The following is a 15,407-nucleotide window of genomic DNA, read 5'->3' as shown; positions in this document are numbered from 1 at the left end:
ACGTGATAGTGAAATCTTCAGCAATTCATACAGCACAAATAGTGACCTGAGAGAAAGGACGTCCACCTAAGAAGTGGGCCCGTCTGCACAGCATTATAAGCCGTTGAGATTGTCCAGGTTTCCTGGGTTTATAGTTTACGTTCAATATTCATGGTATATATATTAAAAATTTTTTTAATGTTTATTTATTTTTGAGAGAGAGACAGAGTATGAGCAGTGGAGGGGCAGACAGAGAAGGAGACACAGAATCCGAAGCAGGTTCCAGGCTCCCAGCTGTCAGCACAGAGCCAGACTGGACTTGAACTCACAAACCGTGAGATCATGATCTAAGCTGAAGTCGGACATTTAACCGACTGAGCCACCCAGGCGCCCCTCATTGTATTTTATAACTGAAATAAGGGTACACGCTAATGGTTGATCCCACTTTTTTATTTTAAGAGAATTTGCTTAATAAGCTAAATATCAGTTAATTTACTTTTACATGAGAATGGGCTATCCTAGGGCAAGACAATAAAAAGTACTAATTTTTCCCCTAAGAATAAAATGAATCACTGGTTAAAATTTTATGAATTAAAATGTACCAAAAGGAAACTACTAAAAGCATATGTAACATTCAAATTAATTCATTAAATATGTAATTACTGAATAATAATTACTCAAACTGACACAAATCTCCATGTAATACAGGTAACTAATAATTTAAAACCTCTCTAATACTTTAAAAGGTTCATAGCTACAAAATCTAAAAGCTAGAAAGAAGCTTGGCACGTACTATCTTTTGTGTGGGCAGAGAATCTCTTGATAAACGCAGCACCTTGGGAGGCAGGTAATGTGGTTCTGGTGTGGGAATCTGTTTCCTCATCTGTTGGGTGGGAGAAGAGCATCAAAAAATCTACTGTGCTCACCTAATGGGGTTTTGGGGGAACCGATGTGTATTTATGGGACACGAAATGAACTGTAAAATTGGTACAGGGGAAGGTCTGCTAATCATCCCCCCCTCACTCACTCCAGACGAACTGACGCTGCCCATTCCTTGCGGGAAACACATGCTTCCAGCAAGTGAAACAGGCTTTCTTAAGCTGGTTTTGCCCCTCAACTGTTAATGACAGTTGTGCAGAAACAAACTTATTCTTTCCATGAAAATTAAATTAATAGCACCGGAAACACTCAGTAACCTACCTAGAAAGATGTCGTATGCAAATTGCCTCACAAATGTCCTTAAGTGCTCATTCTGCTTTACAGAAATAGACTGTATCTCATAGATGATACATTACAAGCACAGCTGATGAAGAAAAACACCCCAATGATTTCTGTGCCGTTTCCATTTTATTTTTTTTTAAATATTTTTTCAACATTTATTTATTTTTGGGACAGAGAGAGACAGAGCATGAACGAGGGAGGGGCAGAGAGAGAGGGAGACACAGAATCGGAAACAGGCTCCAGGCTCTGAGCCATCAGCCCAGAGCCCGACGCGGGGCTCGAACTCGCGGACCGCGAGATCATGACCTGGCTGAAGTCGGACGCTTAACCGACTGTGCCACCCAGGCGGCCCCCGTTTCCATTTTAATGTGCTGGAAAAGAGGAACCCTCCTTCGCTTCTCCTGAGCTTTCCCTCTGGCTCCTCTCTCCACCTTCCACAAGTCCCATCCCAATGGATCTTTTCTAATGTCAGAAGGAGAAACAAGGCCTGTAAGGTCAGCCCTTCTCTCTTCCTTTTGGAAGCCAGCTGCCCCCAAGGAGCATGCATTTTCCTCTGTGCTAGTTCCCCTAAATGAAGGCCCCTCACAATTGCCTGGGACTAGGTAAGCCTGTTCAGTGCTAGGAACTTCACTTGCCTGTAGATGTAAGCCACATTCCCCACTATAGCTTTATTAGTAATAAATGCCCCACTCTTTTATCTGATTTCTCAATTGATACAGAACTCAGCCAAGGGAAAAAGAGTGCTATTTACTGGGTCTCTCAAAGACCATACTATCTGGTGCATGGGACTAGAGTTTTGGTAAACACACATGAAGGGAAATTGGAGGAGTGAAATAAAATGCATATGGAATTTCTAAGGCTTCTGTTGGGTCAGGACTTTGGGCCTTGGTCTTTAGTGAGAGAGCAACATGCTTTACCCTTGTAGAGGCTGCATCAGGCCACACGCGTTTTTACTGTCAAATACCAGGTTTACACTACTGAGGCTGAATTAGAAGCTTACAAACCACCAGCCACGCTGTATTTTGACATTAGTGGTGACTGTAGTTATGGTAACTTTGTCTTCAGGTAAGTGGCTGTTTCTATAGAGACGAGACGGCATACACCAGGCACGTGGGCTTTGCTGGCGGCAGCAAAGAAATGGGCCACAGTCAGTCGTGGCGGTGGTGGCGGGCGGCGGCGACGGTACTGAAAAGCTCATCGAAATGTCAGCCGTGCAAGCGGCCTCAGCCTACATCGGCCACTCTGGCCTAGCAAGCAAATGCCAGCCGTGCTGGCCTCAGCAAAGGGAATAGAGCATTAGCAGGCTTGGGTGGCCTCAAAGTACAGAAGGCTGCTGCCTGACCTTGAATTATGCAGGCACAGCTTTTCCTAAGCAGGCATGGCTGAGGCAAAGATTAGACTTTAGGGAAAAGAGACTTTCTTCATACAGGCCTTTTAGATATTAACGAGGGGAACAATTATTTGCTGTGCATAAGCTGCGAGGCAGCTGAATTTCACACAGCGCATGCGCTACGAAACCAGTGAGGTTCTACGTTTGAATTGTTTGTGCTCGGCTTACACAGGCAATGGAAATGAAGAGGTTTCTCACTATACTCCTAAAAGGCAGGAAGGCAGGGAACTTCTAGAGGGAGGGAGGGAACTTGGTACCTGGGGCTGCCACTACTATAAATCCCTAAATATTGCAAAAAGAAGGAGATGCTTCAAGGATTAATCTTTAAAGCAGAAGACAGTGTACACTGGTTGGGTTTTTTCCAGACATAGGAAAGGCCCAGTTCCAAATTTCACCTCCTGCTGGCAGAGTTTTCCAAATCGGGTGGAAGTGTCCACGTCATGGATGGCGCACACTGGCATGGGCTAACTGGATACCTTGGAGAGGCTCAAACAAGAGGACCTCAGCCGTCTTCCCTCCCTCAGTAAGGCAGGTGGAGATCAAAGAACCTTAGAGGTTCTTTATCATCCAGTATCGCCTGGGATATTCACTACTTTTGCCTACGAAATCACTTTCCCATCTTTTCCAGACTTCAAATTGATTCTCAGATCCCTCCCTCGGATGCCACCGTGGCTTTGCGACAGCCTTTAGTAAGACTGAGTACTGCGTTCTGGGAATATAATTTGATCAGGAATTATTGCTCCTGAGCAGGACAGTGCTTTCTTAACTGGGTGGCTGTGGGGACAGTGCTGAAACAATTTTGTTGACCCTTGGAGTTGATGTTAATTTATATACTGTTCTGATCCATTTTTAGGGTACCTGGGGGCAAAATCTATTTGGCTCATCAATTTTGCCCAAGAGAATACCCGAGAGAAGAGTGGGTGGTAGTGGGGGGTTGTCCTCTTGAAAGTGGGAGCAGGACTGTCTTGAGACCCCCTCTGCCCTAGAGGGGAGGGACACACCTCACAAGACCTGGATTATACTTCAGACCAACGCATGAGGAGACAAGAGCCAACATGGGTTAGGGGAGGAAAACTTGCTGGCTCTCAATGTCTCCTTCCATGTGGGGCAATATCCCTTTACTACTGTTGGCCTTATATCCCTAACGCAGGCTGTCAGGATGAAGTGACTTGTCCAGTCATTGAGTCTGGAAGGGAGACTGGGCGTGCCCCTCCTCCAGCCCTTTTCCCGTGGGGCCCTTAGTTTTGCTCTGCTCCTCCCTTCTTCTAGGAGGCAGGTCTATCCCTGATAGTGCTGCTGGGTAAAGAAACCTGTTAAGTTCCAGAGCTGAGTATTAGAAAACCGACTTGCTGTTAGAAACGAGCCAGTTCTATGTCAACTTTATTAGTAATAGAAGTGAAAATTTGATCTCCACCTGCCTTACTCCCTCACCCTCTATGTCTGTGGTTTAGAACTTAGGTAGTGGAGAGAATGTTTTTTATCAGGTCCCTTCAATTCCAACCAATATCTGGAACTTCTCCGCTTCAGAACCTCTCCTCTGCATCAGTCTGATTTTCCCAACTGTCCCATTACCATAACATGAATAGCAGACTTTTACTTCATAAACTTTTCAGCTCTATTTCTAGCTACTCCCCGTGCACCCACTATACCACTTCACTCTGGAAAATCTTCCTATTCTCTGCACACAACTTGCTAACTTAATTTCTATCTATGCAGTCCACACCACATTTGAAAGCCCTTCCCCTCACTGCCAATCAGCCTCTCTATCCTCCTAGCTTCCAATTTTTATTTCGAAAAATCTTTCCTGATTAACACCATGTATCTGTCTACTTACTATATGTCATATCAACACCTATTTTTCTATTTGTTCTTTCTTTAATTTACTCTGTGTGCGTGTGCGTGCGTGTGTGTGCATGTGTGTGTGTGTGTGTGTGTGTGTGTGTGTGTGTGTGCGTGGTTTTAGAACTATTCTTAATATTTTTAAGGTGTTTCTTGAAAAAGCCTTGGTGACATTCTTGTTTGAAGCCAAGGCTTATAGTCGTGTCTAACAGTCTACTTGAGTTTTACTGCCCTTTTGACAAAATGGAGGGAAAATAAAGAAGGCAATGTGGAAGTATATGGCTGAGTTAGGGGTTCCACTTGTGAAGTGACAAAGGGGCCAAGTGTATCAGTGTTACCAGACTGATGAAAAGTCAAGGCAAAGTCCACTTGTGTGAAAAGGTCCTGGAGGGGGCGTACAAGTGGTAGTAAAGTTGTCAAAGATGACGTGACAACATAAGCATTTGATTTCTGCTTCAGCACATGATTCCGCCTCAGAGCTATCACCAGCTTGCCACCCATGGTAAGTGACCGACAGTCATGACCTGGCAGTGCTTTAGCGCACATGGGACAGGACTCGACAAGTGTTAATGACCAGATATGAGTAAAACCATACATCACACAGCACCTGTGCCAGGTCTTCTCTAAAAGTTGGCAAATATGTTAATGTTTTCAAGGCCCTCCGGGATCCAGCCCTCACCTGTGTCTCCCAGTGTCGTGCGCCAGACCTCTTCTTCCCTTTGTTCCAGCCGTAATGAACTACTTACAGCTTCACGAATATGCCAGATTGTTTCTGGTTTCCATCGTTCTGCTTGTACCACTCCCTCTGCCTTTGTCTCCCCGGGTACCGCCAGAGAATACCTACTCTCATCACTCAAGACTCAGCTTTTACAAAGTGTTTCCGGATCCACCACCAGGCAGAACTGGTGATTCCTTCCTCAGTGTCCCCAGCGGACCTTGTCTGAAATCTAGTACGTGATCTATAACATGCCACTGACTTTACTTCCTTACATAGATGCCTCCCTTGGTAGACTGTCAACCCTCTGATACCAGATACTGTATCTCATTAATGTCTGTATACACAGTTTGCTTAAAACTGTATACCTGGAATTTAATAGACACTCAATATATTTCTATGTAGGCGTGACTGAATCAACTAAAGTCCTTTTTATTTAAATTGCAATAGATATCAATTCAATAAATATCTACTGGGTCCCTACCACATGCCACCCAGGGCTCAGCTGGAGTGGTGCAGCCGAATGAGCTTTGGCTTTGAAGGAGCAAAATCAGTATTCTTTGTCACTTATTAGCTGTGTAATCTTGGGCACTTAACTTTCTGATCTTCATTATTTTCATCCATAATACTGGTCAGGAGGAGGGGTTATAAGGATTAAATTAAATACTATACGCATAGCACTCAGCAAGTATCTAGGAGCAGCCAATAGGCACTGAAAAACCAGTTAGCTCCTTTCCAAGAAGTCCCAAAGGGTTTATAGACTAGTAAAGGAGGCAGAGACAAATAAATAACTCTACTGTAAAACCATGCTTTATTACTGTAATAATAACAGGCCCTCCTAGAATACAGATGAAAAAGAAATTCTGCCCAGAGGGTCTGGGAGAAGGGGACAGTAGGAAAGATACAGGAAAGAAGAGTGGATAGCTTGTATTTTCCCCTCTTATTCCAAACTCTAACCAAAGAGAAGAGCATTGACCAAGGCACAAAGCCATGAAAGACAACTAAATATTTGGGAAATAGAAAATGACCTAGTAAGGCCTACAACAGATAGGGGCTCACTAAAAAAGCAGCCAGAAACATTGATTGGAATTAGATTTTGAAGTGGTTTATAGGATGGTATCTGTAGCAACTGGGAGCCATGAGAGCTGTTTAAGCAAAGGAGTGACATAGGTAAATATATCATTTAGAAAGCTGGTTCTGGCAGTAAGGTGGACTACAGACCGGAGTAAGGGCAGGCTAGAGGCAGACAAGCTAGGAATATGCTCACAGGAAACTGTGGGATTGCTAAATCCTAATAACAAATTCTAGCTTTATAAAAAGGATGAGGTACCGAATGTCAGTGTCAATCATTTAGATTGATGTGCTTTTTAAAGGGACCTACTGAAGTAGAAATGCAATCAGTTGATGTGATGATGTGGTGGCCACTTTAAAGACCCTCATGGAACAACCTGGGGAAGGAGTGATAACGTCAAAATGTACTTTTCTTCTTTTTAAGATGAAGACTCTCCCATCTCACTGCCAATACACAGATTTAAATTTTAAAAACTTACCTTCGACAGTATTCTGGGGCAACACAAGCCCGTGAAGATGAGTCTAGACTACATTCAGTGCAAAAAACCAAAACCCTGAAAAGAGAAAAAAATCACAATGAGCTGCGTGCTCACAGCAAGATGGCAGCGCACGGTTCTGAATTCAGGCAGCCCAGCACAAATCCGGGCTCTTCTGTCTACCACCACGGACTGCGGGGCCAGCGGCCTAGCCTCTCAAGCCTCAGCTTCCTCATTCAACACTGAGAACAACAATAGCACTTTCCTCACAGGGTTCTTTGGAAGTTTAAATGGAATACATACAAAACACCTAGTATAGGGCAGGGCACCAACTGCACGCTTAATAAAGGCAAGTGGTTAGGAATGTGAACCGAGGGGCACCTGGGTGGCTCAGTCAGTGGAGTGTGCAACTCTTGATCTTGGGGTTGGGCTCGAGCCCCACATTGGGTGTAAAGATTACTTAGAATAAAATTGAGGGGTGCCCGGGTGGCTCAGTCAGTTAAGCATCCAACTCTTGATCTCAGCTCAGGTCTTGATCTCCGGGTCGTGAGTGCAAGCCCCACACTGGGCTCAATGCTGGGCATAGAGCCTACTTAAAAACAAACAAAACAAACACATAAAATCTTTTTTTAAAAATGTGAACTGATACACTAAAACCTATATTAAACCTCTATCCTTTATTTTACCTTATTTGTTCTATCAGGAAAATGCCAAGTTGCCTTTCCAACTTCTCCATTTGACATGAGGGTGTCTCATAATCACTTCAGATTTAATGCATCCCAAAGAGCACTCTTCACTGCCCTCCCGGACTTCATTCTCCCATCTCCACTGCCTTATCCTCCACCCAGTTGCTTGGGTCAGAACCTCGGGTTCATCCTAGATTTCTTGCCCTATCCCAGCCCTCTCTCAGCTTGTCAGCAACCTGTCACTTCTGATTCACAGTATGTGAATTCTTCTTTCCCACTGCCATCATCACCCCTCACTTGTGGAGGCCTCTTAGCTGGTCTCCTGCCTCTACTCTTGCTCCTCTCCAGTGCGTCTGTTCCCAGTTAATGGCTGGAATGGCCTCTTCAAAATCAAATCAGATCATAGCAAGTTGCTAATAAATGCAAGGAAAATTGTGTTTATTTCATGATGGAATGTCTCTCTCTTTATATATGAAATACATACTCACATGTGAACATACAGATATATGAAATGAAAGCCACTTAATATTAGACATTTAGAGGTCCCAAGGCAGTCCCTTCCTTTTACATACCAGAAGGAGATCCTGCTTAAGGTTGGACTTCTGTGTGTGTGCAAAAGTGGCCAAAACAAGGCCGCACAAGCCCAACAGAAACTCGCCTGTGATTAGAACCCGCACTGCTGTCTGAAAGTCTGTCACTATTTGGAAGTTGTGCCCTTGTCTCATGATCAAGAAACTTAATGTTTCTGTCTGAGAAAGTGCGTTCCATTTCCCAAGGCTGCAGATTATGAGGTACAGCTTTAGTCCCACATCATGCTGCAGTGTTTGAGAGTGTGCTTCAGGGAATCTTGAAAGCACCTTGCTGCCCTCTTATCTGTCATCACTCTCCCTTTGCTTATTTTTTTAACAGTGTTTGAATAAATAAATCCCAGATGGAATTGAGCTGTGGTGAGTATTGGTGATATTTTCATTATTAGCCCTATCCGTCTACTACAGACACTGTTGTCCCAGCAATCTTTCTTTCTAAAAAGCAAATGTGGCCTCTGAATAGATCACTGCTCAAATTCAATCAATAACTACCCACTACCCTTACCCTTAGGGCAAAATTCAAGATCTCTCTAGCCCCATCATATCCTTCATATCCTATTCATGGGAATTGCATGTGGTTCCCCTGCCGACAGCACATGCACTAATGTCTGCTGAGGGCCCTTACCCTGATTCTCATCCAATCCTCGTGCAAGATCTGCCTCAGGTATTATCTCCTGAAAGTTTTCTGTACCCTCCTTGGCTGCACAAAGTGTCCCTCCCCTAAGACATACCATATAATATCAGTAGTGTCTGAGGGTCTGATTTCCACACTCAACAGGGGCTCCTTGACAACGAAGGCTCTCTATGGTGACACATCTTTGAATTTGGTATAGAGCAGTTCAATAAACGTAAGCTGAACTAAATCCTGACATGTTCCTGATAACTCAGCACGCCAGTGTAGAGCCTGGAGCCTTCCCATTAAACGGCACTGGGGAGAGTTGAAGAAACTGGCTGGAACTTCCCAGATGGGTCTGGCCCTCACGGAGGATAACAGCTATGTAGTTGTGCGTGACCCTCAGCACCTCAGAGATAGATTCGATTCTTTCATTTTTTTGTCAATTACAGACTATCAAGAGGACAATCCTAATTTTCAGTTCTCTGTTCTGATTAGTTTCTGCACAGGCTAAACATGACTTCTTCTCTAGACTCACCAGGTATCTAAATTCTGTACCAGCTTCACAAAGTAACCCATCATTACATATCTTGTTGCCAGACAAGTTTAGAAGGATACAGCGGCCAGCTCAGTCCTTTGCTTGCTTGGTAGGCGGGCTCAGATGCTTGCTTATGTTCAGAGAGGGAAAAGGAGTTGAAGCACGGGGAAGGGCAGGCGAGGGAAACTGGGCAATTTTCAAGAACTCTGGAAACCAGTTTTTGCAGAACAGCTTCCTTACTTTCCCCACAGGGTTGTGAACCTCTGTATCAGATGCACTCGTACTCAAGATAAACATAACATTTGGCTCTGAAATCAACATTTTGAATTATCTAGTTGAAGTCATCTACAGCACTATTTTCCTTCTAAGGTATAAGCAATGGCAAATTCTTTCAAAAGTCATTTTGAAATGTTCAGAACTACACTATAATCCTACCACCGGATCATATATAGCCATCCGTACTATAAACTCTTAACTGAGTCACAAGTAACACTGAAACTATTTGAAGCACTCTGGTTTTCTCGGTCCTCTTGCGGAGCAGCCAAACTGTCTTGAGATTCACATACAGTTGGGAAGATTCCGTGGGCCCTGGACTAGATTACTGCCAGACCTGCTAAACTTCAAGAGCTCCTCCAAGCCCAGTGCCTAACCTTGCTCATGGGACGTGATCAGACCTACATCTCTCCTAGGGAATATGCCAAGTTGAAAGACAGACGTATCCAATAAATTAGATCCGCTTTACTAGTACCACCTCTGACATGGCATAGTTTTAATTTTCAAATTTGATTACTCAGGCCGATCCTTTTAAATTTAATTCTCACTTAAAAAAATTCAAGTGATAGGGACAAGTCCCCTCTCCCACTACCCTTACCCAGGACTCACCATTGCTATCAGTTTAATTTCCGGGCATAATTCTGGGATGCAGATTATTATATACAGTTCACTCTGGAGTGAACATGGGTTTGAACTGCGTGGGTCCATTTCTATGTGGATTTTTTACAGGATAGTACTATAAATGTATTTTCTCTTCCTTATGATTTTCTTTTTATTTTTTTTAATTTTTTTTTTCAATGTTTATTTATTTTTGGGACAGAGAGAGACAGAGCATGAACGGGGGAGGGGCAGAGAGAGAGGGAGATACAGAATCGGAAGCAGGCTCCAGGTTCTGAGCCATCAGCCCAGAGCCTGACGCGGGGCTCAAACTCACGGAAAGCGAGATCATGACCTGGCTGAAGTCGGACGCTTAACTGACTGCGCCACCCAGGCGCCCCTCTTCCTTATAATTTTCTTAAAAACATTTTCTTTCCTGGGACGTCTGGGTGGCTCAGTCAGTTAAGCATCCGACTTCAGCTCAGGTCATGATCTCCCGGTTCGTGAGTTCGAGCCCCGCGTCGGGCTCTGTGCTGGCAGCTCGGAGCCTGGAGCCTGCTTCAGATTCTGTGTCTCCCTCACTCTCTGCCCCTCCCCTACTCGTGCTCTATTTCTCTGCCTCAAAAATAAATAAATATTTTTCAAAAATTTAAAAAAACATTTTCTCTACATTACTTTATTGTAAGAATACAGTATGTAATACATAAAACATACAAAACATGTATTAATTGACGACTTACACTATCGGTAAGGCTTCCAGTCACCAGTAGGCTATTAGTAGTTATGTTTGACGGGTGAGTCAAAAGTTCTAGGGGGATTTTCAACTGCACAGGGGGTCAGTCCCCGTAACCCCCGTATTGCTCAAGGGTCAGGCCTACTATAAACTTTTAACTGAGTCACAAGTCACACTGAAAACCTTGACGGCCCACGTCATTGGCAACTGGCCTAACTTCAAGCAAGATGTCCCGGAAGAAGCATCTTAAGTGAAGCAGCAGATGTGGGGGTGGAGCAAAACACCAGCAAGGGTGCTGGGAAGGTCTTCCCAGGAGGTGGGCACAGATGCCAGGAGAATCGGGGCAGACAGGAGGGTACCATACGTTCAGCTCTGTAAGTGGGGCACCCAGCCCAAGTGGGCCAGAAGGAACCTATTTAATTAAGTAACACAAATAATAGTATCAAAAGCCCAAGCAGCACAGGTGGAGGTAACTCTGCTGCAGGCAGATGAGTTTATTTAGCTGCCAATACACAAGTGTTAACGATTGTTCCAAGATCTGGAAATGTTACCTGTGCAGTTACAGGTCACCTCTACCTAAGTTCAGCACTTTGGAAGTTCTGTAAAATATTCTAGTCCGCACATTCCTAAAAACATCCCCTTTAATCCTAAAATCTCTTCTAGCTTTTGTGTTCTCCTCCTCTTTCCTCTTCTAGTTAAGTTTCTTTTAAAAGAAGTTTATATCTGTGGTCACAACACCTTTATCTCTCATTTACTTATTAATGGTTGTAATTTGAGATCTTTCCCTATCAATACCATTATCAAATACAATGGATATTATTCAATTGTTTTGTTTTAACCTCTCTTTCCCATTTAAAAATCAGAATGATCTTTAAGTCTTATCATTTGGGTGTTCCTTTCCTATCTTGATATCAGGATATTGTAGATCCCAGGGCACCTGGCTGGCTCAGTTAGTGGAGCACACAACGCTTGATCTCAGGGCTGTGAGCTCGAGCCCCACGTTGGGTGTAGAGATTACTTAAAAGTAAAATCTTAAAAAAAAAGAAAAGAATACTGTAGGTCCAGTCATTGAGCCAGGGGGGAAGCCTGTTTTACTTTCTGGTCTCTTAGCTGTTGTCTGAGTCCTCCTATCTCCCTGGGTTTGCAGCCAACCCAAGGCCTTTGTCAACGCTGTTGATTTTCAGATGCACAAACAGGGGCAGGGTGGTGCTGGGTGAGTTCCTGCTTCTGTACACGGGGACAAGGGCACAGGGGTTGTGGTGAGGAAACTCAACTCAACTCCTGGCTTCAAGGATTGAGCCTTGTTCTGATCCCCAACTATCATGGATCATGTCTAGTCCCTTTACCCCACAGAAGGGGCCAAATTCATTACTTGTGGCACCGCTTAGACCATTTCTTTGCAGACTCTTGCTGGAGAGTCTTTCTCTGCTTGTCCTTTCATCACTGGCATGTTCCTTGGGAATTCATCCTTCCTTTTCTTTGTATTATACACATACGTCCTTACCTTCTCCCATAGATTTAACTACACTCCACGTCTTGATGACTCCCAAATCGCTCTAGTGCTGACCTTTCGTACAATCTTCAGAGCCTTCTATAAACTGCCCAATGTCAATGCCTTTCATCTCACGTTCCACATGGTCCTTAAAATGCAACACACCTAAGATGAAATAACCCTCCCTCAAACTATGTTCTTCTCCTTCTGCCTCACTTGGGAATACTACCATCCCACTCAAATAAAAAAATCTGGCACCATCATCAGCGTCTTGATCTCACTAAACTCTGTCGATTCCAATGCCCGAATATTTCAGGATGTACGTTCTTCCCTATTCCTACTGCCACTGCTTTAATTCTGGCAATTTCTTACTCAATTTATTAGAACTACTTTTTCCACTGGTTTTCTTAACCTTGAGGCCCTCCCACCCCCTTGTCCCCCGGCATTAGAATCACCTTTATAAAGTGCAATCCCACATAGCCTTTGCAATGTCTCTCATCCATCTTCAAGATAAACCCCAATTCTCACTACATGGTATTCAAGGCCTGGTACCTGTTCATCTCTCGGCTTCATCTCACAAAATCACAGTGCTTTCAGTTTTCCTTAAACACCACATGGCTTCATGTGCCGGTGGCTTTGTACCTGCTGTTTCTACTTGGACTGGCTTCCCACTCACAGGGCAAATTTCTTCCCCACCTTCAAGATGCAGGCTTATGGAAATCTTTTCCATGAAGTCTTTCTTGATGCCTCCCTCTTGGTCTGGCTGGGTCCCCCCTCTGAGTTAGCAACTGTACTCGGTATATATTTCCACTTGTGCCGCATATACTACTAGGTTGTAAGGTTCCTGAAGGCAGGGTCTAAGTCTTAATTTACTACTGCATTATCATCATTGAAAACAGTGCTAGTGCAAAGGACATTCCAATAAACTCTTATGGAATAAACACAGACATTTTGGGGAAAAAAATAAAGTCAATTCAGTACAATATTCTTAGTCTACTCAAATAAGGATGCTGCTTATCAGCTTTAACAGTCTATCCAGGGCCACAGTACAGACTCCATGCATGCATGCATTCATTTCCTCAGCAACTGAACCACCTGCCAGGCCTCATGCTCTGTTCTAAGGAACACCGTGGTAAAGTAACGCTAGCCTCTTGGGACAATGTGCTATTTGTGTGGGACCCACAGACTTCCAGGGAGAAGCTGTGAAGGGAATTTGGGGACTGATAGCAGGACACTGGTATAAAGACGTTACATTTATTGTTGTATCTTGTGAGTCAGGGAGGGCTGCCTAAGAAAAACGAACGCAGTATGAAGCCGGGATGCTCACTTTCAGCTACTAATCCAGTTTGGCCAACTAACTAATGCCTTCTAGCTCAGTCCACGATGGCTTGCCAATTCTTTAACAGGAAGGACCTTCTGAAGAACCTAAGCACAAGCACGGACCACTCGCAGGTGGGGGTGGGGACGCAGGGAATGATGACGACTGGCTACTCCAACAGCAGAGGCAGCTACTGAAACAGCAGAGTCAACTCAGCCAGCTTTACTAAATGCTCACTAAGCGCCCAGTGCAATGCTAGCGTATGCAGAGCGAGGGCCTATGGCCAGGTTTTACTGCCATTGTTGGTCACATAAGAATTAAACAGATTAACATGTTCAGCTTTTGTACCCGATTTATTGATGACCCATGATCAAAGAGCCTTTATGTTTTTTCCATATTGCATATTGATTTTATGTAGGTTTTTTTTTTTTTTATCAAATAGCTATTTCTATTAAGGTTCACAAAATTTTAAATGCATATTGGTTCGCCAATATAACCAGTGAGTTAGGGAAATTTTAATATTTATATTGAAGATGGGAATAATAATAATAATATGAATAACCATTAACCAATAACCATTTATGCTGTGTTCATCAATGTACATCATGGACATCTCAAAAAAACTCATTTCACAGATGATCCCTTCCTCAGAGGTCTTATGCTATTGATAAGGAGAAGAAATTGAGCACGGCAAGGAATTCCACAAGGAGTGAGCACTAAACTGCGTGGCACAGCAGTCAGAAAAGGGCAGAGAAAAACAGTGGGCCACCCAATCCGAGCGGGCTTTGGAGAGAAACTAGCATTCCAACGGAATTGACAGGATTTTAAGCAGTTACGCTCAAACATTTTAGTCTCGGGGCGCCTGGGTGGCGCAGTCGGTTAGGCATCCGACTTCAGCCAGGTCACGATCTCGTGGTCCGTGAGTTCGAGCCCCGCGTCGGGCTCTGGGCTGATGGCTCAGAGCCTGGAGCCTGTTTCAGATTCTGTGTCTCCCTCTCTCTCTGCCCCTCCCCCGTTCATGTTCTGTCTCTCTCTGTCCCAGAAATAAATAAATGTTGGGAAAACAAACAAACAAACAAACAAAAAAACAAACATTTTAGTCTCAGGATCTCGTCACAATTCTTAAAAATCATTAAGGACCCCAAAGAGCTTTTGTTTATGTAGGTTATAATTGCCAGATTTAACATACTAAGAATTAAAGGCAGAAAAAAATTAAAATATTCATAAATATCCATTTAAAAATATTAGTAATACACTATTACATGTTAACATTTTTAAATTAAAAATAATATTTTAGAGGATTAAAAATTTGAGAAAAGTGCCACTGTTTCATATTTTTGCAAATATCTTTAATGTCTGATGTAGGAGCCGGCAGCTGTATCCTATCTGCTTTTGCATTCAGTTTTTTGCAGTATTGAATGTCATGAAGCCTCTGGAAAACTCCACTGTGCACTTGTGAGAGAATGGGTTTAAAAGGCATGTATCATGGTAGTATTATTAAAAGAGTTGTGACCTCATGGACCCCCTGCTGAAGGGGTCTGGGTGGGGAAGGGGGAGGATCCTTGGATCACACTTCGAGTAACTACTGACCGTAAAAGAGAAAGAAAATGGTCAAAGGGTATAAGCAGGAAGGAAGTGTGTGGCTGGGGAGCCAGAGCTTCTACATACGCCACGCTTACTCCGAACCTCTTGGCTCCAAACAAGCTCACCTCCTCCACCGTGAACCTCAGAGACAGGAGCAGGAGGGCAAGGTGGGGTTGTGCACGACAGCGACAGCGGGGCCGGGAGCCTCTCCCTCCCTGTCTGCTGTGCTGTGTGTGCTGCAGGCGGGAGAGGCTCCACTTCCCCCCGGCGGCAACACTCCCTGGAGGCCACGTCA

General features: G+C 44.0%; 1 protein-coding gene across 5 annotated transcripts in view; it reads right to left on the bottom strand.

Annotated features, from left to right (window-relative positions):
• TNRC6B (trinucleotide repeat containing adaptor 6B) overlaps positions 1–15,407 on the bottom strand; it is a 253,543-nt gene that overhangs the window by 186,219 nt on the left and 51,917 nt on the right. For all 5 annotated transcript variants that reach the window (XM_047864960.1, XM_047864966.1, XM_047864968.1 and 2 more), the window contains exon 2: positions 6,695–6,769. The gene's annotated coding sequence lies outside the window, so the exon portion shown is untranslated. The remainder of the gene's footprint in view (positions 1–6,694; positions 6,770–15,407) is intronic.

The sequence above is a fragment of the Prionailurus viverrinus genome, chromosome B4 (assembly GCF_022837055.1).
Source record: "Prionailurus viverrinus isolate Anna chromosome B4, UM_Priviv_1.0, whole genome shotgun sequence".
NCBI classification, from domain to species: Eukaryota; Metazoa; Chordata; class Mammalia; order Carnivora; family Felidae; genus Prionailurus; species Prionailurus viverrinus.
Note: the sequence above shows the minus strand (reverse complement) of the source record. Positions and strands in the feature narration are given on the sequence as shown.